Here is a 25,190-nt window from a genome sequence, read left to right on the forward strand (position 1 = left end):
CGATAGCGCCATCTGGTTTCCCCGTTCAAGTTAGACGAGTTTCGTTCTTTGTAGTTTTTTCGTTTGATGTTTATTTCGTGAGATATTTGGCCCGCTGACTATCAATGGACCACCCTGTATTCTGTTTCAACGTGGTGCAGATTTAGCACTCTTATGTTATAAGCTGTTTTGTGATTTCCTGCTGTTCTTAATCGTCCTTTCTCATAATTTCTATAATTTCACGTTTTATCGTCAGATTTGACAGACTGACAATTGTGATAGTTGGCCAAAGATGCTATACGGTTACAGTTGCTATATGGTTACAGATGTTTTACGTTGCAACAGTGTACAGAGTGACAGCGACCACTAATGTTATATGGAATTAAGCACAAAATTTGTGTGTGCGAAAATACAATCACCAATATTATAATAAAATAAAAATGTTATGTAAGTTTCGTAGATGGTCGGAAGGTGCCAGTCTAGGCGAAATGGATCCACCACAATAAAAGCTCTTAACTCCAATAGCAGTAATTACATAATTTCTCTAAGAAATATCTGCATCTACATCTACATGATTACTCTGCATTTCACATTTAAGTGCTTGGCAGAGGGTTCATCGAACCACAATCATACTATCTCCCTACCATTCCACTCCAGAACAGCGCACGGGAAAAACGAACACCTAAATCTTTCTATTCGAGCTCTGATTTCTCTTATTTTATATTGATGATCATTCCTACCTATGTAGGTTGGGCTCAACAATATATTTTCGCATTCGGAAGAGAAAGTTGGTGACTGAAATTTCGTAAATAGATCTCGCCGCGACGAAAAACGCCTTTGCTTCAATGACTTCCATCCCAACTCGCGTATCATATCTGCCACACTCTCTACCCTATTACGTGATAATACAAAACGAGCTGCCCTTTTTTGCACCTTTTCGACGTCCTCCGTCAATCCCACCTGGTAAGGATCCCACACCGCGCAACAATATTCTAACAGAGGACGAACTAGTGTAGTGTAAGCTGTCTCTTTAGTGGACTTGTTGCATCTTCTAAGTCTCCTGCCAATGAAACGCAACCTTTGGCTCGCCTTCCCCACAATATTATCTACGAGGTCTTTCCAACTGAAGTTGTTCGTAATTTTTACACCCAGGTACTTAGTTGAATTGACATCCTTGAGAATTGTACTATTTATCGAGTAATCGAATTCCAACGGATTTCTTTTGGAACTCATGTGGATCACCTCACACTTTTCGTTATTTAGCGTCAACCGCCACCTGCCACACCATACTGCAATCTTTTCTAAATCGCTTTGCAACTGATACTGGTCTTCAACGCTGCGGGCCCATTGGATCGTAAATTATTGACAAAAATTCCATTCTGATTTCCAGTACTAGTAGAGGTATCCTAGATGTTCGTTTGCGTCATCCCGCCCCGGGAACCATTATGTAGTATTGGCATGGCAAACGTAAGGCTGTAGCACGGGAGAGCTGTCGCAGAAATTAGCCGCGGGCAGTGGTTGGCGCGACGGAAGGCGGCCTGTCGCCCGTAATGAATGGGCGCGCGCCGCACGGATTAATTGCTCAAAGCGGCGCTCACAATGCGCTGCGCCACGTAGGCCGGTAGTCCCGAACACGCGGCCGCGCGCACCCGCCTTGTTATGGGCCTCGCCACCCCCATAAATCCAGCCGGCAGTCCTGATAAATCCCGCCTGTAAAGGTAAAACGCCGTTGATAAAATTTACTGGTGTTTCGCAGCGGGAGCTGGGCCGGCTGCGCGCAGCTTGTGTTCTGGCGGCGGCGGCGGGGCAGCCAGGGGTGGGGGCGACGTCTCATTCCCCCTCCCTGCGCTCCGGCGGAGCTCTGGAAACAACTCACTCCATGCCAAATGCGTCTCGCGCCGCGCTGCCGCAACGGACACCGCACACACTAGGGACCGCGCTCTGTGCGTCGCACTGCTGTACACCCGAGGTTAGTAGCAGACAAGACACGACGTGACATTGAAAAGTTCCAGAAATACGAACGTTGCGCGCACACAGCTAGGTGTCTCCATATACGAGGGTCACTCCAAAAGAAATGCACACTATTTTTGTACAGTTTTCATTCTGCATGTGTGAACGTTTTAGTGTCCACATACATCCTTCCCGCTTGTTTTCAAACTTAGTTCAACCTTTTCCCGTGAGTGGCGCCGTCACAGCATATCTTCAAGATGGCTGCTACACTTGACGTTCGTCAGAAGTAACGTGCTGTCATAGAATTCCTGTGCAGTGAAAACGAGACGGTGGGAAACATCCACAAGAGGTTGAAAAAGGTGTATGGAGATGCTGCTGTCGATCGCAGTGCAGTTAGTCGGTGGGCAAGCAGGTTACGTGATGAAAGCGGGCACGGCAGTATTGAGGATTGTCCTCGCAGCGGCAGGCCTCGTACTGCACGCACTCCAGAATGTGCAGAGAGTTAACGAACTGGTGACTGCTGACAGACGCATCACAGTGAACGAATTGTCACGCAACGTTGGGATAGGGGAAGGAAGTGTTTGCGTTAAGAAAGGTTGCCAGATGGGTTCCCAGGATGTTGACAGTGGCTCACAAAGAAACAAGAAAAACGGTATGCAGCGAACTTTTGGAACAGTAGGAGAATGGTGGAGATTAATTTCTTGGAAGAATTGTGACAGGTGATGAAACATGGCTCCATCGTTTTTCACCAGAGACGAAGAGGCAATCAATGGATTGGCATCATGCAAATTGGCCCAAGAGAAAAAAAAATTCAAAACCACACCTTCTGCTGGAAAAGTTACGGCTACGGTGTTTTTCGATTCCGAAGGACTCTTGCTTGTGGACATAATGCCAAGTGGAATCACCATAAATTCTGATGCATATATGACGACACTGAAGAAACTTCAAGGTCGACTGAGTCGAGTTCGACCACATCGGCAAAAGGAGGATGTTTTGCTGTTGCACGACAATGCGCGGCCACATGTCAATCAAAAAACCATGGAAGTGATCACAAAACTCGGATGGACAACACTGGAACATCCGCCTTACAGTCCTGACCTGGCTCCATGAAACTGAAAGACTCTCTTCGTGGAACAAGGTTTGAAGTGATGACTCCCTTATGCACGCTGCCAAACAGTGGCTCCAACAGGTTGGTCCAAAATTTTACCGTACGGGTATACAGGCGCTGGTTCCAAGATGGCGTAAGGCAGTTGAGAGGGATGGAAATGATGTGGAGAAATGAAAATATTGTTCCTAAAGGATGTATCTACACACTGTAAAACTTTCAATCATTTAGAATATAAAATGGATTAAAAATAGTGTGCATATCTTTTGGAGTGACCCTCGCACATCCTTCTCGAATCTGTGTGGCAAGTGACCGTGAGCTGTATGGTTTGGTTGTTGGTGAGCTTATTTCCATTGTCGCGTATCCTCGAGTGTGCGGTTTTGCGACGGTCGATCTGAAAGAGCACCGTTCATGTAGGCCTATAAAGTTTCTTTTTATATTTAGGAAAACAGCTGTAGAAGTTCACCAAATGTTGAAGCAAGTTTTTGGAAACAACGCAGAGGCCAAAAACAGATTTATGAGTGGTGCAAGCGTTTTAGAAACGGGTGAAGCTGACCTTCATCTGGTATCACACCAAAACTGTTTAGAAAGTGAGAGATTTGATTATGCACCATCGTAGACAGATAATACAAAACCTCTGCAGCACCTTGGGAATAATTTATAGTATATGTGAACATATTCTGATAGAATAATCGAACATGAGGAGGATTGTGGCGAAGTTTGTGCCAGACGTCTTCGAGAAGTTTGCATGGAAGTTAAGTACTGCGTCAAAGTTGGGTTTATAGCTATGACCCTGAAACTAAGCAGCAATAACCGCAATGGAAGAATCCTTCACCTTGACAGCGTTGCCCTGCTTTATACTTTGAACTGTGAATTCATAAGAGACTATGATCCGGGTTTTACTGCCCTGAAACATGCCTTCCGTATAAATTCTAACCCGTGTATGAATAAAAGCAACCTGACTAACTTTGACTTTCGTTTTAACAGTGGAAAGAACTTTCTCATATAGCAATCGAATGATTAAAAGGCTTTCAACAAAATATAAACCAATACAAAACCGGCTCAGTAGTGTTGACACCAGATCTCTTGCGGCTACTCACTGTAGGTGTATATGAATTACACATTATAAATGTAATTCGTGCTATGCAGATGTGCTTGTATTCTGTATCCCACAACACCTAGTAAATGTAAAAGATCTGAGCTAGTGTGAGCAGAAATTTATCGAGGAGTCTCCGTCTCCACAAGCACGAGTGTTGAAGTTCAACAGCAACACGAACTTAACTGAATAGTTCAAAACTTCATTTCAACAAAAATCTCCTCGCTGCAGACGGCAGGTTATTTTCTGTCGAATTTAAATATAGTTAAAGCGAAAGTAATACGATCGAGAACGTAGTTCTCAAGAGCACAGATGTAGAAATTCTAATATCGAACAGAGGTGTGAAAATTAAGTTCGTAAGAATCCCGAATTATATGAACACTTCATATATTGTTCAGAAATTGAAAAAAAAAAAAATGGTTCAAATGGCTCTGAGCACTATGGGACTTAACATCTGAGGTCATCAGTCCCCTAGAACTACTTAAACCTAAGTGAGTCCGCAGCTCGTGGTCGTGCGGTAGCGTTTTCGCTTCCCACGCCCGGGTTCGATTACCGGCGGGGTCAGGGATTTTCTCTGCCTCGTGATGACTGCGTGTTGTGTGATGTCCTTAGGTTAGTTAGGTTTAAGTAGTTCTAAGTTCTAGGGGACTGATGACCATAGATGTTAAGTCCCATAGTGCTCAGAGCCAGCCAAACCTAAGGACATCAGACACATACATGCCCGAGGCAGGATTCGAACCTGCGACCGTAGCGGTCGCGCGGTTCCAGACTGAAGCCCCTAAAACCGCTCGGCCACAACGGACGGCAGAAATTGAAAACAAAACCTTATATTTCATATACAAATCCCATTGAACAGTTCACGTATTTTTACGTAACCATCCATATAAGAAAGACAGAGAAAATCACAATATAATCCTATCAAGGTCCAAAATATTACATGATGAGTGGAACAGCGACGAGAGAAATAATCTAAAAGCTCGGATGACTGAATAAAAATTGGATATTGATTCCTACGTGTTCTAACGAAGTTGTGAAATTTAACAAAGACCTTACGTTGCCTGCGTTAACACGACTACAAAGTTTTCAGCGGAAAGGAACCTCACGTTCACAGTCTGAAAACGTAGATGACAAACCATCATGTAAATAAAACGCAAGCAAACAGCCAGCAACCATCTCGACATAATCAAGTGAGAAGTTGCTTCAGTGTGTCCATTTTATTATCACAATACAAAGCGCCAGTAATAAACAGATCGGCACGTCGGCACAACACCAGGCGGAAGAAGAGTGTGTCCCCTTACCCACTGGCCATGCGGCCACCCTAAAGGCCTCTACGCACGCACCAATTTGTCGGCCGACCGTCCGACGGACAAATTCCGTGATAGCCTACACACTTTCCGACCCACTGCACTCAGTGATTACAGCGCCAGCCTGTTGTGATTTGTTTATCTTAAGTTCACAGAGTTTGGGTTCTACGAGACTCCGCTTGGTTTCACACAGAAACAAAAAACGGGGGTTGGCCTTGGCTGTTTTAGAGGTAACAAGGCGAAAAGAAGCCGAGAGATAGCTGTGTTAAGGAAGTGGCTAATGGAAGCAAAGAAATTCACTTAAAGAGCTGGGAGCCAATGATTTTCGTAATTACCTGTGAATGGATGAATCATGCATTTCGGAGCTGCTGGACATGATCAGACTATTCTCAACGAAAAATGAACAGGCATGAGAGAGACTGTAAGCTGTGAGGAGAGGTTGTTAGCTGCATTACGATTTCTAGCCAATGGAAGAAGTTAAGAGGGCCTCAGATTCAGTGCTGTTGTATCTCCAACATTACTAACTGAAATGATTCCTGAAACTTTCAACGTGATTTATAGTTGACCGAGGATATACATTATAACTAAGCAAAATAAATAAAACAAAAGATGTTCATGTAAACATTATTAATTTCCTTAAGCATGTAGCATAAAAGACGACTTGTAAGCTTAAGCAAGTCATTTCAAATTCATTCGACTCGTTGAGACATAAACTCACAGTCTTCACCCAAAGATGAGTTACTCTAGCAGATCGTGAAGTGACTAAAGATTCCTTGAGACAGACATGTGCCTAGCTTCACAACACGGCATGGAATGTGTCTGACCCCCGACGACTGTCGACCTCGGCGAAAGAAAGCGCTGGACAAGTCGATAGTGACGAGAAGTACTTTTTATTTTCTTTTATTATTTTCAGCCATAATGGGTATGTTTGTGAACCGTGACTGTGTGGGAAAATTATTTATTTCAAGTTTCTGCTACCAGTTGATCAATTTTTTGGCCTTTTTTTATATTGACAGGATTGTTCGTAAAGCATTGGTCCATCCTTGTCAGACGGTCGATAAAGAGTTATACAGAGAATTTCTAAGGCATTTGAGGGAAAACAGGAGGTGAAAACGTCCACAGAGGTGACGTATGAATGTCTGGACGCACCACTAGGACAATGCGTGACAGCGTACGGTCTACATTATTCAGGAATTATTGACTAATACAAGATGATAGGTGCTCCCCATACGCTATGCTCACCAAACTTAGCTCCACGTGGCTTCTTCTTCTTCCACAAGATGCAAATCAAGTTGAAAGGGAGTAGATTTGATACACTGGATGAGAAGGAAGCGGAACAGCAGAGGGTACTAAACACTCTAACGAAGAGAGAACCAGAATGCATTTCACAATTGCTAGGAACGTTGGGCCAAGTGTATTCGCTCTCAAAGGGTCTACTTTCAAGGTGGTGGTGCAGAATAGCGTAATTTTAATTAATATATTTCGGATCCATTGGATACCATCCTCTATGTGAACGTCTTAGACGTGTTGACTGTGTCAGTCTGTGGTCGGATCCACATGCCCATCACCTACCAATTGAACTGGGCTCCCCTCACGGACAAAGAACGATACCCGAAGGGAAGGAAGATATCATCAGGCAGTTCAACAGTCTCTTGAAGAAGACAGTAGCATAGACTCCTTTCTAGCTCCTAGCAAGTCGGTCTAACTCTGGCTGCGAGATGCAGTGCATGTTGCCGTTGCTAAAGTTAGAAAAGTCCTTACTACTTTACCGAAGGCCAGAACGCTCCATCCATGTGATTAAGTTATTACAGCTTCAAAGAATTTATTTTCCTGCGTGAGACTGTTTCTTATATGAAACAAATACTATTTCACTGGTGGTTATATTATTTCAGCCCCCCACACCAAGATATTATCTAGCAATATCACACAAAATTACGTTATATGCTTCTATATGTCGGGATGACATGACATAAAATGCACCATTCCCGACGAATGGTGTGGTACTGTAAAATAACCGGTAAAATTTATTCACGCGACCGGTTTCGCTGCGTTGAAGCAGCCTCTTCAAATGGTTATACACAGAAAGGAAAGCATTCTTGTAGTTTATGCAACTAAAAATCAAGGACAGCCAATAAAAATAATCCTAACAAGGGAACATCCCCATCGCACCCCCCTCAGATTTAGTTATAAGTTGGCACAGTGGATAGGCCTTGAAAAACTGAACACAGATCAATCGAGAAAACAGGAAGAAGTTGTGTGGAACTATGAAAAAATAAGCAAATTATACAAACTGGGTCGTCCATGCATAAGATAGGCAATATTATGGGCAAGATCAGGCGAGGAGCGCCGTGGACCCGTGGTTAGCGTGAACAGCTACCGAACGAGAGGCCTTTAGTTCGAATCTGCCCTCGACTGAAAATTTTGCTTTCTTTATTTTCGCAAAGTTATGATCTGTCCGTTCGTTCATTGACGTCTCTGTTCGCTGTAATAAGTTTAGTGTCTGTGTTTTGCGACAGCACCGCAAAACCGTGCGATTACTTGACGAAAGGACGTGCCTCTCCAATGGGAACCGAAAACATTTGATCGCAAGGTCATAGGTCAACCGATTCCTCCACAGGAAAACACGTCTGATATATTCTATACGACACTGGTGACAGCATGTGCGTCACATGACAGGAATATGTTGTCGACCTACCTAACTAGTACACTTGGCGAATGGGTAAAAAGATTCTTGTACCTTGCCCGATTTAGGTTTTCTTGTGGATGTAATAATCACTCCAAAAAAAAGTGATGAAAACATACGTGTTTGTCACATAAACTGAAAATAAAAAGTTAAAATTTTCGGTTGAGGGAAGATTTGAACCGAACACTTCTTATTCCGCAGCTGCTCACGCTAACCACAGGACCACGGCGCTCCTAATCTCAGACCCCCCTTAATATTGCTTATATTACACATGGACGACCCAATTTGTATATTTTGCTTATTATTTGATAGTTCCACACAACTTCTTCCTGTTTTCTCTATAGATCTGTGTTCAGTTTTTCACTGCCTATCCACTGTGCAAACTTATAACTAAATCTGAGGGGGGTGCGATGGGGAGGTTCCCTTGTAAGTGAAAAGTACTTACTGTAAGTAGTGTCAACAATAGGCACATGGAGACGTTCGCAACTTTCGCGGTCATCTTGCATAACTTTTTTCTTCTGGTGATTTTTGTCTTTTTAGTAACGGATTACGGGGCTGGTTAATGGATTATGTTTCTCAGACAGACGCTTTACTGATGGTGTCTAATTTTTGCTGCTTGTATTACGTTTTAATCACATTTATTACATTTAACTACGGTTCTTTTTGCCATAGTGCCTTCCCCTTTTTATAGTGTTAGATTCTGTGACAATCAACGTTCGGAGCATATCTATGTGACATTGCTATAAGAACCTTTCGTTAGTTTTGTTTTCATTAGCTGTCCTTAATTGTTTAATTATATGAATTAAAAAGATGCTTTCGTTTCTATATAGCATCACCCGAGGATGCTGCTTAATCGCCGCGAAACCGGTCGTGTGAATAAATCATCAAATAACAGTTGTTTGCGGTTTTATTCAAGTTCAATTTAGCATGAGTTTCATCGGGTGTGGGAGCCCATGTTATAAATGTGTACGTAAAACAACTGAAATGAGGCTGTATCTAGAATGTAAAACTGCAATCTATTTGTAGGCTTATCACCGTTCCAACGCCCACAGCACACTGAAATAAAAACACGCATGGCGTGGTTGCCGAGCTGTAATGGGTTGTGGGCAAGAAATTTTATGAGATGTCAAACGCATCGTGTAGCTTCTGATGATATGTTAATGATGGGCAGTTGATCTTACAGGCGAACATCGGGTATTATTTTTGTCTAAAGAGTATCGCCTGAGGTGACAAATCTAAACAAGCTCTGTGTCTGGCTCCATCATCTTCGCTTAGGTGTGGAAGGGGGGAGGGGGTGTGCTGGTGTTTCCTGCTCGCTGAACAGTTATAGGTGGGCCGATAGTCATCAGCGGACGTCTTTTTTTCATCACCTGAAACAGCAGAGCAAGAATCGGACAAAGCAAATCCAAAAACATATAATTACGAGAAAATTATCACCTCTCATAAATGTTCCGAAGACAGTTCAACACGCAGCAACACGTAAAACGTGAAATGACGTAAAATTCGGTGAGTGAAATATGTAAGTGTTGAGTTATTGTTTTTAGTAAAACAGAAATTCAGATAAGTATTCATATTTTAAAAAATCCCGTGCCAGTAGTGCTAGTCATTATCACTGTCGTCGTCAACAGCCACTTAACTGCAAGATAAAGGCCTCAACCAGATTCTTGTGCATTCTGCACAGCGTCTGTTTAAGGCCCCAGTGACACAACCCGCCGCTTGGGGCACCAAACCGGGAGATTTGCGTACACTGCAGATCGCAATTAGTATCGAAAACTGACACGGGTGAAAGAGTGCGAGGGAAAATGGAGGCATGGGGATGCCAAATGACTTGTCGCTTTGTAGAAAAAGTTCTCTGACCAGCCCTGGTTCTCCATGTACTTGTTAGCACCCCGGACAAACAATTGTTGAAATAAATGTACTGGTCTGTGTGCTCTGTAACTTGTAAGAGAAGGCTGAAGTCATGGCCCGAAAAACAAACAGAAAATTTCACAGAACCACTTCCAGCCGGAACTACACCGTCCCACACATTGCGATTTAAACGTGTTATTGGCCGGGAGGTGCATTCGACATTATGTGTAATTTGAATGAAGTAGAATCGCGACTGGTCGCAGCATACTATCCTCCAATACCCAGGTAGCCTCAGTTTCTGCGTTGTTTGGCCTCTTAAAAACGTACTCTGTGTGCCACTCTGAGCAATGACCTTCTGCGACATACCTTACTCCATGTTCATTGCACGCGATCCCTACTCTGTGTTCGCTCGCAAACTGGTTGAGATAGGCATTCAGTCACTAATAGTAGCAATTCCTGTCGGATTTGAAACCGATTTCCATTGAAGAGTCGTGACAAACGTGTCCAGTGCCTGTCGGTTAAGATCTTTTTCCGACCATTGTTCTTATGCCGCAGCACATGACTGCGTGTAGTACACCATTCCTAGGACAAACATTGGCCAGTCCGCGTTGACACACCAACAAATCGAACAAATTTAGTCACGGGGCGGCCATAGGCACATTTCAGCACGAAGCTTCTTTCTGACATCCTCTCAAGTTTCCAGGTCCACCCATATTACAACATTTATTCCATACAATCGACCGTCACATACAGTCCATTTCAGTGATTTGAGTTACGTAACTGGTGGAGGGTCGCAAGATTGTCGGGGGCTACAACTCTCCAATACAACCAGTGAGCTTTTTTAAGGACGACTAATGCGGTATTCTGTACGGTCATTTTTCTCCACCATGTTTCCTGGTGCCGTCTACTGTTCCATTAACGTTATTTCTTTAGTCGTTTCTTATCACGAATAAACTAGCAAATAATCCCACTTCTGTCGATTTGTTCGGCTATTTGACCAGTCAGTCTCCACTTCAGTTTCATACTAATCACCTGACATTCTCAAATCCCACTTTTCTATCACTCATTTATTCACTCTCCGCCGCGCGGCGTAGCCGCGTGGTCTGGGGCGCCTTGCACGGTTCGCGCGGCTCCCCCCGTCGGAGGTTCGAGTCCTCCCTCCGGCATGGGTGTGTGTGTTGTCCTTAGCGTAAGTTAGTTTAAGGGAGGTAGTATGTCAAAAATTAAAAAAAAATCGATTTTTTTAAAAAATATGCCTATTTTGTAGTGCGCATCTTCCTGAATAGTTTGATGCATAAAACATATACTTGAGAGTTTATGGGGCACTTTATCTGGTCTTTAGTTTACCAAGATGCAGCGCCACACCCCCTTGCACAGCATTGTTCTGTCATGCGTAAGTGAAGAATATCATCACAAGAATTCTCTACTAACTGCCGTCCAGAGACCTAACAAATGAAAACGTATTGAAAAATAGTCTTCATGATGGTACGCAAAACTCAAATGAAAGTTTTAACCAATGTGTATCGGAAAGATTGCTACAAACCATTTCTGTGGGAGGAAATGCACTTACTGTTGGTGTTTATGATATACACTCCTGGAAATGGAAAAAAGAACACATTGACACCGGTGTGTCAGACCCACCATACTTGCTCCGGACACTGCGAGAGGGCTGTACAAGCAATGATCACACGCACGGCACAGCGGACACACCAGGAACCGCGGTGTTGGCCGCCGAATGGCGCTAGCTGCGCAGCATTTGTGCACCGCCGCCGTCAGTGTCAGCCAGTTTGCCGTGGCATACGGAGCTCCATCGCAGTCTTTAACACTGGTAGCATGCCGCGACAGCGTGGACGTGAACCGTATGTGCAGTTGACGGACTTTGAGCGAGGGCGTATAGTGGGCATGCGGGAGGCCGGATGGACGTACCGCCGAATTGCTCAACACGTGGGGCGTGAGGTCTCCACAGTACATCGATGTTGTCGCCAGTGGTCGGCGGAAGGTGCACGTGCCCGTCGACCTGGGACCGGACTGCAGCGACGCACGGATGCACGCCAAGACCGTAGGATCCTACGCAGTGCCGTAGGGGACCGCACCGCCACTTCCCAGCAAATTAGGGACACTGTTGCTCCTGGGGTATCGGCGAGGACCATTCGCAACCGTCTCCATGAAGCTGGGCTACGGTCCCGCACACCGTTAGGCCGTCTTCCGCTCACGCCCCAACATCGTGCAGCCCGCCTCCAGTGGTGTCGCGACAGGCGTGAATGGAGGGACAAATGGAGACGTGTCGTCTTCAGCGATGAGAGTCGCTTCTGCCTTGGTGCCAATGATGGTCGTATGCGTGTTTGGCGCCGTGCAGGTGAGCGCCACAATCAGGACTGCATACGACCGAGGCACACAGGGCCAACACCCGGCATCATGGTGTGGGGAGCGATCTCCTACACTGGCCGTACACCACTGGTGATCGTCGAGGGGACACTGAATAGTGCACGGTACATCCAAACCGTCATCGAACCCATCGTTCTACCATTCCTAGACCGGCAAGGGAACTTGCTGTTCCAACAGGACAATGCAAGTCCGCATGTATCTCGTGCCACCCAACGTGCTCTAGAAGGTGTAAGTCAACTACCCTGGCCAGCAAGATCTCCGGATCTGTCCCCCATTGAGCATGTTTGGGACTGGATGAAGCGTCGTCTCACGCGGTCTGCACATCCAGCACAAACGCTGGTGCAACTGAGGCGCCAGGTGGAAATGGCGTGGCAAGCCGTTCCACAGGACTACATCCAGCATCTCTACGATCGTCTCCATGGGAGAATAGCAGCCTGCATTGCTGCGAAAGGTGGATATACACTGTACTAGTGCCGACATTGTGCATGCTCTGTTGCCTGTGTCTATGTGCCTGTGGTTCTGTCAGTGTGATCATGTGATGTATCTGACCCCAGGAATGTGTCAATAAAGTTTCCCCTTCCTGGGACAATGAATTTACGGTGTTCTTATTTCAATTTCCAGGAGTGTAGTTTCATGTTTCAATGATGGTGTGCAAAGTGGGAAAAATGTTTTAGAGGAAATGGAAATTAATTCCAAAGTGAACTGCATCAAAGCTTTGCATGCGATAGATAGAGAGCGTGTAGTGAAAGCAGATAAAATCAAGAAGAGTGCATCATAGGAATGTGAAAAGGAATAAAACTGATTTAGAAAATTAAAATGAACCTGCTTATGGTACTGGACAGTTCTAAAAGGATGCCTACTACAAGCAGAAACTTGAAGGGCCATTTTCCGCGAAACACACATTTCTGTACTCATGGACATGTAGCATCCAAAATAAATATCCTATTACTTTCAAACTTGGTATGCTTATCAAACAAAAACTCCTTAACGCAAAACTCTAGAATTTTCCAAATATATTAAAAACTGTGAAAAAATTGAGATAATTAACTATAAAATTCGAGATTTTTCTAAACATGAAGTTTAAAATGTAACAGCTCATTCATTTATCATATAATTAAAGAAATTCTAGAGTTTCATACGCCTGTAAGTGTGGTTTGGATGCTCTGCAAAATTAATCGAAGAATCTCTCTTATTTATGAAGAAAAGTGCATCTATAGCAACAAATGCAGCCAATAGTAAGTGAAAAAATGATGAAATTTAAAATGTAAAAAAAAATATTTTGTTCTATTTTTGAACTTCCACTGCTATGAGTGTGAATCCTGCATTCTTCCTGGTCATGCTGACAAAGTTTTATGAATTTATTTGTAAAAGTATAGACAGTGGAAATTAAAATGTCCTGTGGTGCTTCTGCTTCAGGTCGGCCCGTTTGACGTCCTACCCCCCTGAAGTTATAGTAGAGTTGTGTGTAAGCCTAGGGACCGATGACCTCTTCAGTTTGGTCCCATAGGAAATTGCCACAAATTTCCCGAAATTCCACTCTCCTGTCATTTCCTTTCAGTACCGATATGTTCGTCTCCCTTTCCCGAACAGCGGAATTCAATATCTGGATGGAGTGCTTATTTAAGTTAAATTTCTCACTAAAGTACATTATAACTGGAGGTGCACACTGTCTATAGACATACCACATCAGTCTCATTGGAAAAAAACTTCTGAATACGGGTTTTGGTTTCCCAGACTAACATAAAGCAGCTTTTAGTCCGCTGTTCATTTATTTGAGCGTCCAAACTCTCGTTGTTTCAGTTGTCTTAAGTACATAAATTCATAAGAAGGTCCAGTTAAGTTACTGTTAGCCTTTCATACTCTTGATGTAAACTCATTGAATCAGAAGGCATATTGGAGATGTTGCTTAATATGTTGATGTTGGAAGATACGACTCTTTGTTTCTGAACTATTGTTTAAGAGGACAACTCATTCGTCTACATTTCCTCTTTGGAAACGAATCTAGTTCTTGCCTCTACAGCTTACCACACGTTACACTGGGATATTTGTTTCTGCGATCAATATCGTAAAAACATTACAATACACAATATTAACCCAGCCAATATATCTAATTCAAATATGATGAAACTGTCTATACTGTGGTTAAAATCTTCTTTAAAATACAATCTTCCCTTCTTCTAGTGATAATTGCACAAAAATAATAGAATTTACTAATTTTTCTCCATCAATTCCACATCTACCTCTAAATGTGTAATCCGCAAGCTGCCTTACGTTGTGTGGTGGAGGTATTTTGTGTAACACTGTCACTTGCCCCCTTTCATGTCCCAGCTGCGAATTGTGCTCGCGAGGAACTATTGTTGGTAATCTTCCGTGTCGGTTGAATCTCTTTAATTTTACTTGCATGGTCTTTTCGTGAGATATACGTTGCAGGAAGCAATATATTGGTAGACTCTTCTACAAACGTAATCTCTCTCGGAATTAACAGTAAACCACACCACGATGCACAACGCCTTCCCTGTAGCGTGTTCTACTAGAGTTGGCTGAGCATTACCACGACTCTTTCGAGCTTACAAATTGAACCTGTTACGAAACGAGCTGCTCTTCTTTGGATTTTCTCTATTTACTTTATCAGTCCTGTCCGGCATGTGTCCCAGAGTAACGAACAAGACTGAAGTTCGAACGACGGTTTTGTAAGCTACCTCATTGGACGATGGAGTGCACTTCCCCGGGATTCTTCCAAAGAATTTCCACCTATCTACTGTCTTACCTGTCATTAGCTTTATGTCGTCATTCGAGTTTAAATCACACCATACGTATAGTCCCAGGTGTCTAACGGTTTTGACTGCTTCTAGTGATTGTTTCGCCGTCGTATAATTTTACAATAATGGTCTTATCAGCCTATGTATGAGCAGCACGTTACATTTGTTTATGTTGAGGGTCAACTACAAATCCGTGCACCAACCGTCGATCCTCTGCTGGTCTTCCTGCGTTTCGCTACATTTTTTCCAGCGATACAATTTCTGTATTTACCACAGCATCATCTACGAACACCTTCATGGAGATTCCAACCTTAGCCATTTGTGTGTGTTGCGAATAGTAATGCCCCTATAACAGTCCCTTGGCGTACGTCCGAAGTTATCTTTAAGTCTGAAGAATTATGTCCGTTAAGAATGAAATACTGCATTCTGCTTCACAGGTACACTTCAGAGCAATTACAAAGTTGGTCTGATAATCCGTTCCGTCGAATGTAGTACATTAGGTGACTTTATGGAACTGTGTCAAACGTCTTCTGGGAGACAAAAAACGCGTCCTCAACCTGGGCGCCTGTATCTGCTGCCTTCTGGGTCTCGTGGACGAACGGAGCAAACTGGGTTTCGCACGAACCCCGTTTAGGGAATAAATATTGATTCTTACAGAGGAAATTTTTCGGGCTGCAGCAATGACATAATATACGAGCGCAAAACGTGTTCTAAAATTTTACAACAGGTTAGTGTCAGCGATATAAAACAATAATTGTGTGTCTGTTCGACGTCCTTTCTTGAAAACGAGAACGATCTGCGCATTCTTCCATGCAGATGTGATGACATCATTCACAGCATGCCCCATTGTTGTCAGGCCTGTATTGCTGCCAGAGGTGGTCACACCCCATGCTGAGCACATTAACGAGTTGTCGTAATGTGTGTGCAGATCCGTTAAGTTGCAAGAAAACCAAGAATATTTTTGTCTACCGTTATGCATGTTGCAGTTCTGTATTCTTTACATTGTTATACTATACTATCACCTGTTTATACTATTTTGTGGCAAAATAAACTCAATCTTGAAAAAATTATGTTTGTTGCTTTAATTTTGGACACCAGTGCATTACATGTGTTATAACGTAAATCGTCTATTGAGGGTGATGCTGTAAATGACGTACCTCCTGCCTTCTTTGTCATGCCATGGATGAATGATTCTGCTAAAAGGACGTAAAGGGCGTTTGGTCTGAACTGGTAAACGTCGGGTATAGCTCACAGGCTCTTGTTTTGAAAATATTGCATTTATGCATATGCTGTTATACGACATTGTATGTAAATACGTTGGTAAGTTTTCACACATCCCCCTACCCACTCAACCAACCACCCACTCACCGTTAAGGTGGAAATAAATTAACCCTCCACTACGAGCAATTTTAAACAAAATATTTTATCAATGTGGTTCAAGAAAAGTTGACGGTGAACAACATGTGTCCGGATGGGAACATACAAGCCTCAGGTTTTGTCACTTAAGTTTGGTATAACATACTTTGGTCCTCTCAGGGACAGCGTCTAATGTTGATGTAGTTTCCTACCTACAAAAGTAAGGGTAAAGAATAAGGTGTGCCTCATTTAAAATTTTCAAAAGTGGAAGTGTCACAATAATTCTAACGGATGGTGGCGCTAAGGGGGTAATGGCACCCGCAGCAGCCCCTTACCTCCAGTAGCAACGCCACGACCAACCTTCCAATCCCTTCAAAGCGTCTACTGCTGGACATAGGTGTCTAAGAGAGTGCAGGCTGAAACTGAACTCAGAATTTCGGAGAGTGTTCAGGAATAATTCCTGAGTATTTTACTATGAGTGACCTGTGGTCTCCAGTGGCACGTTACAAGGTAATAACGTAATAACGATTGTTACCCCAAATACCGTTGTTTCTGTAAAAATACTTCATAACAGTGAAAAAATTGTAATGTGCAATTTAATCACAGTCAGTGAATTCGCACAGGAGGTAGATGTCGGCCAATTATTCATCAATAAACAGAACCATCAACGTACATGTTTGTTTGGAAACAAGACACACAGCACATACTGTCGACATTCGCACAGTTTGCCAGACTTTTGCAGTGAAGTACAGATATAAAACCAGCTCCGTTTTAGAAGTCGCTAACGTATGCCTGTGGGGTATTACTTGACTCGGAATAAGCTGTTTCGAATGGTGGAGGTAAAATTTCACTGTAAGTATTTGTCTGGCAAATGGTGGAGCGGTGGTGAAGTAAGTTCTTGACCACCAGTCTATGCGCCAATGTCCAGCATTAAATTCCAAACCTCTCGGCAGTGTCTCATGAGACACTGTTGATGGTGATCCGTCTGTCGGATGGGATCATTAAGCTCGACAGGCCCCTGCGTGCTATTCGAAAAGAGCAGGCTGTGTGTCGGCACTGGGCTTCAACCTCTCGCTTCCCTTCATCCATAACAACACAAACTCAACGTTACCCTGTAGAAGCACCTACCGCAGTCATCCACACAACGTGATTTGTGGCTCCCCAAAGCTGCCGCTACCGTCATCGAGGTGGGGCTAAAAGCAACGAGTTAAATGTTTCTAGTTCAATTGCTCTTGAATGTACATTGTAATTCGCAATTAGCAGCTTTGCGGCGGCGCGGTTATTTCCGTCCCTTTACGACGGACCTGTACCTACCTGTGAACATTGTCTCAGCAGATCATCAGTAGGGACGCCGAGTGAAACCTACTGTACTTCGACGTGAACCGGGTTGCAATTAAAGTCACTAATCTACGTTTCGGGAGAAAGTTTTCATATTAAATGAAAGGTTGGAAATTTTGTCCTCAATTAATATACTCTGAAACTTAGGTGAAAAAGTATCACTGCCAAGCCCGTGCTAGTCTTAACACAGTCGCCCGCATCTCGTGGTCGTGCGGTAGCGTTCTCGCTTCCCACGCCCGGGTTCCCGGGTTCGATTCCCGGCGGGATTTTCTCTGCCTCGTGATGGCTGGGTGTTGTGTGCTGTCCTTAGGTTAGTTAGGTTTAAGTAGTTCTAAGTTCTAGGGGACTTATGACCACAGCAGTTGAGTCCCATAGTGCTCAGAGCCATTTGAACCAATCTTAACACAGTCACTCACAATCCCTTTCACTCACGTTAGCAAGTTTGTGGTGTTGCAATTCCCGAAAACGCAATAGCTACAAAATACTGATTGTTTTTTATTGATAATGCTCGCCAAATATTAAGTCTGTCGGTATCAAATGCAGTTACAGTTTTTAGCCACCGACCTGCTCAATACGCCACGCGGAATATATGTCTTTTCTCGTCACAAAATTCACTTAAAAATTCCGAAATTTCTACACACACATCGGAATAATTATGCCGTCACTTTCCAACACTTTTGATGTATGAAACACTGCTAGATCCGGCAACTCATCGTTTCCATCGGAACTACTACTACTACACATGTCCAATCTGTTTTATGGCTAGGCTTCCACTCCTCTCTAGAATACTCTACCAGCAGAGAAAGGCACGCGAAGAATATTGCTTTACCATTGGTCAGTTTACTTAACAGCCAATAGCAAAACAACACTCTCCCGTGTCAGTCCGCGCTTTTCAGCCATAACTAATTGCAAAATAGTAAACCTAACGACTGCACTTTTTACCGACGAAATTACCTAATATGCTGAAGTTTTGTTTATGCATAAAGTTATTTACTATAGTTATTTATACCTGTATAAACTTTCCCTTTACCATAAACTTACTTTACAAATCTATTCTACAAAAATCCCCTTTGTCCATATCCATACTTCTTCGAAGTGTTCCCACACTACTACATAACTCATTAAACAGTTGTCTTCATATTATCCTTAAACCACACTGACGCATCATTCATACTGCTAAAACACATTATAACATTTTACATACACAAAAAGACATAATAACACTTTATGAAAATGCTAGAACAGTTTATGAAAAATATTCTATTACTTTAGTGCACTCTAGTGGGCACCATCGAAACTAAATCAGTCCCCTATCCAATATTGTCCTCTACCGGCTGATACATAAACTACGTGCGCGTCCAGTCTCGCGTCACCATCTGTCACTATCCAGCTCTGAGACACATCTCCCACTTAACCGCCTACAAGGCAGGATCGGTATACGGCGCTACGCCTCAGCTTGACTATACCAAGTTCATGATGTTAGTATATAACGGAACACAAATGGAAACTAAGTCTTCGTATTTTATAATGATACATCCAAACAAATAAATTTTAACATGGAGATGGTCTTTACGTAATACTTCTGCACACACAATACTATAAAAAGTGTTTCTCCTAATAGGCTCTAAGCACTATGGGAATTAACATTTGAAGTCATCAGTCCCATAGACTTAGAACTACGTAAAACTAACTAACCTAAGGATATCACGCACATCCATGCCCGAGGCAGGATTCGAGCCTGCGACCGTAGCAGCCGCGTGGTTCCGGACTGAAGCGCCTAAAACCACTTGGCCACAGCGGCCGGCTTTTCCCTGGTGTTTCAGCAGATATTCGGAATTTCGTTTTTGCATTGTATATCTGGAGTTAGCCCAAACAAATAGGGCTCATCACGTCTTTCAAGCGATGCGCAGTCTAGACGGAAAGCGACGGTTCGTTTCCCGTTAGAAACAAAATGATTTTTAAAGCGTAATCTATCGTGCCCGTTCGATAGAGCGGTCCCAGATTAGTCCAGTGCAATATGTATTTTATCAGTACATATTTCGATTAACAGTAAAACACGAAGGGTAACCAATACTTGAGCAGCGACTCAGTAGCGGTGCATGCTTGGCAGTAGCGGTCACTACGGGCCTGGGCAGTGATGTCGATGCTGGAGTACTCCTTATCATTAGCGTTTTACAGTCCCTGTTAATACATATCGACAAAGTGAATATTATACTAGACTAATCTGGGACCGCTCTATCGAGTGGGCACGTAAAATTCCGCTTAAAAAAATTGCTTGTAACCGGAAACAAACCGGCGCTTTCCTTCGACACTAGGCTTCGCACGAAGGATGTGATGTTCAGTTGAACGGAACGAGTCGGCAAACCCATGAAATGTCGATACTGGAAGACGAACAACAAAGCAGTCCCCTTCTCACATCATCTAACTCCGCAGTGGACTGACTCCAAGGTACACAGTGCGAAAACGAAATTGAAAATATGCACTGAAACGCCAGAGAAAATGCGCCTGATGAATCTTGGAGAGGCACCATGTATGTGCTTTCGGAATGAACTGAACATTGCCTCTTTCATAAGTATTTTATTGTATACCCGAACAGATGTCAAAGTAGAGTATTCAGCAGGATGGCGATTCAAATACCTTTCCGACCAGCGAAATTTAAGCTTCCTGTCATTTCCATAAATCACCCAAGGCAAATTACAGGACGATTGCTTCGGGAGGACACAGCCCTCTTCCCTTTCTGTAGTTCCCCAACCCAAGCTTGTGCTATCTCTCCAATGACTTCGGCGTCGATACAACGATAACCGCTAACCTAGCGTCTTTTAATTTTTTTCTGTGTGTTTGAGACCTAATGTATTTTGTTTTATGTAACGTATATAAGAGTATGTTAGAAAATGAGCTACACTATGTCATCAAAAGTATCCGGACACCCCTCCCCACAACATACGTTTTTCACATTCTGTGCATCGTACTGCCACCTACTACCAGGTACTCCATGTCAGCGAACTCAGTAGTCTTTAGACATCGTGAGACAGCAGAATGGGGCGCTCCGCGAAACTCCCGGACTTCGAACGTGGTCAGGTGATTGGGTGTCACTTGTGTCATACGTCTGTTCTCGAGATTCTCATACTCCCAGACATCCCTAGGTCCACTGTTTCCGATGTGATAGTGAATTGGAAAGGTGAAGGGACACGTACAGCATAAAAACGTACAGGCTGACCTCGTCTGTCGACTGACAAAAACCGCAGACAGTTGAAGAGGGTCGTAATGTTTAATACGCAGAAATCTATCCAGACCATCACACAGGAATTCCAAAAATGCATCAGGATCCACTGCAAGTACTATGACACTTGGCAAGGAGATGAGAAAACTTGGGTTTCATAGTCGAGCAGCTGCTCATAAGCCACACATCAAGCCGGTAAATGCCAAACGTCGCCTCGCTTGGTGTAAGGAGCGTAAACATTGGACGATTGAACAGCGGAAACACGTTTTGTGGAGTGACGAATCACTGTACACAATGTGGCGAACCGGTGTCAGGGTGTGGATATGGCGAATGCCTAGTGAACGTCATCTCCAGCGTGTATAGAGCCAACAGTAAAATCCGGAGGCGGTGGTGTTATGGTGTGGTCGTGTATTTCATGGAGAAGACTTGCACCTATTATTGTTTTGCGTGGCGTTATCACAGCACAGGCCTACACTGATGTTTTAAGCACATTCTTGCTTCCCACTGTTGAAGAGAAATTCGGGGATGGCGATTGCATCTTTCAACTCGATCCAGCACCTGTTCACAATGCACGGCCTATGGCGGAGTGGTTACACGACAATAACTTCCCTGTAATGGACTGGCCTGCACTGAGTCTTGACCTGAATCCTATACAACACCTGTGTCATGTTTTGGAGGAGGAGGAGATTAGTGTTTAATGTCCCGTCGACAACGAGGTAATTAGAGACGGAGAACAAGCTGGGATTAGGGAAGGATTGGGAAGGAAATCGGACGTGCCCTTTTAAAGCATCCATCCCAGAATTTGCCTGAAACGATTTAGGGAAATCACGGATAACCTAAATCAGGATTGCCGGAGACGGGTTTGAACCGTCGTCCTCCCGAATGCGAGTCCTGTGTGCTAACCACTGCGCCACCTCGCTCGGTAGGATGTTTTGGAACGCCGACTTGGTGCTAAGCCTCACCAACCGACGTAGATACCTCTCCTCAGTGCAGCACTCCGTGAAGAATGGGCAGCCATTCCCCAAGAAACCTTCCAGCACCTGATTGCACATATGCCTGCGAGTGTGGAAGCTGTCATCAAGGCTAAGGGTGGGCATTACCGATGGAGGGCGCCACGAACTTGTAAGTCATTTTACGCCAGGTGCCCGGACACTTTTGATCACATAGTTTACTTAGATGGGTCTCAGTGGAAAATGTCACCATTACTTAATCATAAGTATATATTTTTTTCCGATTATACACACAGTTTACTATGTTAGATGATCTACATCTACATCTATACTCCGCGAGCCACCTTACGGTGTGTGGCGGAGGGTACTTATTGTACCACTATCTGATCCCCCCTTCCCTGTTCCATTCACGAATTGTGCGTGGAAAGAACGACTGCTTGTAAGTCTCCGTATTTGCTCTAATTTCTCGGATCTTTTCGTTGTGATCATTACGCGAGATATATGTGGGCGGTAGTAATATGTTGCCCATCTCTTCCCGGAATGTGCTCTCTCGTAATTTCGATAATAAACCTCTCCGTATTGCGTAACGCCTTTCTTGAAGTGTCCGCCACTGGAGCTTGTTCAGCATCTCCGTAACGCTCTCGCGCTGACTAAATGTCCCTATGACGAATCGCGCTGCTTTTCGCTGGATCATGTCTATCTCTTCTATTAATCCAACCTGGTAAGGGTCCCATACTGATGAGCAATACTCAAGAATCGGACGAACAAGCGTTTTGTAAGCTACTTCTTTCGTCGATGAGTCACATTTTCTTAGAATTCTTCCTATGAATCTCAACCTGGCGCCTGCTTTTCCCACTATTTGTTTTATGTGATCATTCCACTTCAGATCGCTCCGGATAGTAACTCCTAAGTATTTTACGGTCGTTACCGCTTCCAATGATTTACCACCTATGGCATAATCGTACTGGAATGGATTTCTGCCCCTATGTATGCGCATTATATTACATTTATCTACGTTTAGGGAAAGCTGCCAGCTGTCGCACCATGCATTAATCCTCTGCAGGTCCTCCTGGAGTACGTACGAGTCTTCTGATGTTGCTACTTTCTTGTAGACAACCGTGTCATCTGCAAATAGCCTCACGGAGCTACCGATGTTGTCAACTAAGTCATTTATGTATATTGTAAACAATAAAGGTCCTATCACGCTTCCCTGCGGTACTCCCGAAATTACCTCTACATCTGCAGATTTTGAACCGTTAAGAATGACATGTTGTGTTCTTTCTTCTAGGAAATCCTGAATCCAGTCACAAACCTGGTCCGATATTCCGTAGGCTCGTATTTTTTTCACTAAACGTAAGTGCGGAACCGTATCAAATGCCTTCCTGAAGTCCAGGAATACGGCATCAATCTGCTCGCCAGTGTCTACGGCACTGTGAATTTCTTGGGCAAATAGGGCGAGCTGAGTTTCACATGATCTCTGTTTGCGGAATCCATGTTGGTTATGATGAAGGAGATTTGTATTATCTAAGAACGTCATAATACGAGAACACAAAACATGTTCCATTATTCTACAACAGATTGACGTAAGCGAAATAGGCCTATAATTATTCGCATCTGATTTATGACCCTTCTTGAAAATGGGAACGACCTGCGCTTTCTTCCAGTCGCTAGGTACTTTACGTTCTTCCAGCGATCTACGATAAATTGCTGATAGAAAGGGGGCAAGTTCTTTAGCATAATCACTGTAGAATCTTAAGGGTATCTCGTCTGGTCCGGATGCTTTTCCGCTACTAAGTGATAGCAGTTGTTTTTCAATTCCGATATCGTTTATTTCAATATTTTCCATTTTGGCGTCCGTGCGACGGCTGAAGTCAGGGACCGTGTTACGATTTTCCGCAGTGAAACAGTTTCGGAACACTGAATTCAGTATTTCTGCCTTTCTTCGGTCGTCCTCTGTTTCGGTGCCATCGTGGTCAACGAGTGACTGAATAGGGGATTTAGATCCGCTTACCGATTTTACATATGACCAAAACTTTTTAGGGTTCTTGTTTAGATTGTTTGCCAATGTTTTATGTTCGAATTCGTTGAATGCTTCTCTCATTGCTCTCTTTACGCTCTTTTTCGCTTCGTTCAGCTTTTCCTTATCAGCTATGATTCGACTACTCTTAAACCTATGATGAAGCTTTCTTTGTTTCCGTAGTACCTTTCGTACATGATTGTTATACCACGGTGGATCTTTCCCCTCGCTTTGGACCTTAGTCGGTACGAACTTATCTAAGGCGTACTGGACGATGTTTCTGAATTTTTTCCATTTATGTTCCACATCCTCTTCCTCAGAAATGAACGTTTGATGGTGGTCACTCAGATATTCTGCGATTTGTGCCCTATCACTCTTGTTAAGCAAATATATTTTCCTTCCTTTCTTGGCATTTCTTATTACACTTGTAGTCATTGATGCAACCACTGACTTATGATCACTGATACCCTCTTCTACATTCACGGAGTCGAAAAGTTCCGGTCTATTTGTTGCTATGAGGTCTAAAACGTTAGCTTCACGAGTTGGTTCTCTAACTATCTGCTCGAAGTAATTCTCGGACAAGGCAGTCAGGATAATGTCACAAGAGTCTCTGTCCCTGGCTCCAGTTCTGATTGTGTGACTATCCCATTCTATACCTGGTAGATTGAAGTCTCCCCCTATTACAATAGTATGATCACGAAACTTCTTCACGACGTTCTGCAGGTTCTCTCTGAGGCGCTCAACTACTACGGTTGCTGATGCAGGTGGTCTATAGAAGCATCCGACTATCATATCTGACCCACCTTTGATACTTAACTTAACCCAGATTATTTCACATTCGCATTCGCTAATAACTTCACTGGATATTATTGAATTCTTTACTGCTATAAATACTCCTCCACCATTGGCGTTTATCCTATCCTTGCGGTATATATTCCATTCTGTGTCTAGGATTTCGTTACTGTTCACTTCCGGTTTTAACCAACTTTCCGTTCCTAATACTATATGCGCACTATTTCCTTCAATAAGAGATACTAATTCAGGAACCTTGCCCTGGATACTCCTGCAGTTTACCAATATTACGTTAACTTTTCCTGTTTTTGGTCTCCGAGGACGGACATTCTTTATAAACGATGATAATGTCCTCTCTGGTAAGCTGTCAGGTATTTTATCGTTTCGCCCAAGGGGGGGTCCCTCTAA

The sequence above is a fragment of the Schistocerca serialis genome, chromosome 3, assembly GCF_023864345.2.
Source record: "Schistocerca serialis cubense isolate TAMUIC-IGC-003099 chromosome 3, iqSchSeri2.2, whole genome shotgun sequence".
Lineage (NCBI taxonomy): Eukaryota > Metazoa > Arthropoda > Insecta > Orthoptera > Acrididae > Schistocerca > Schistocerca serialis.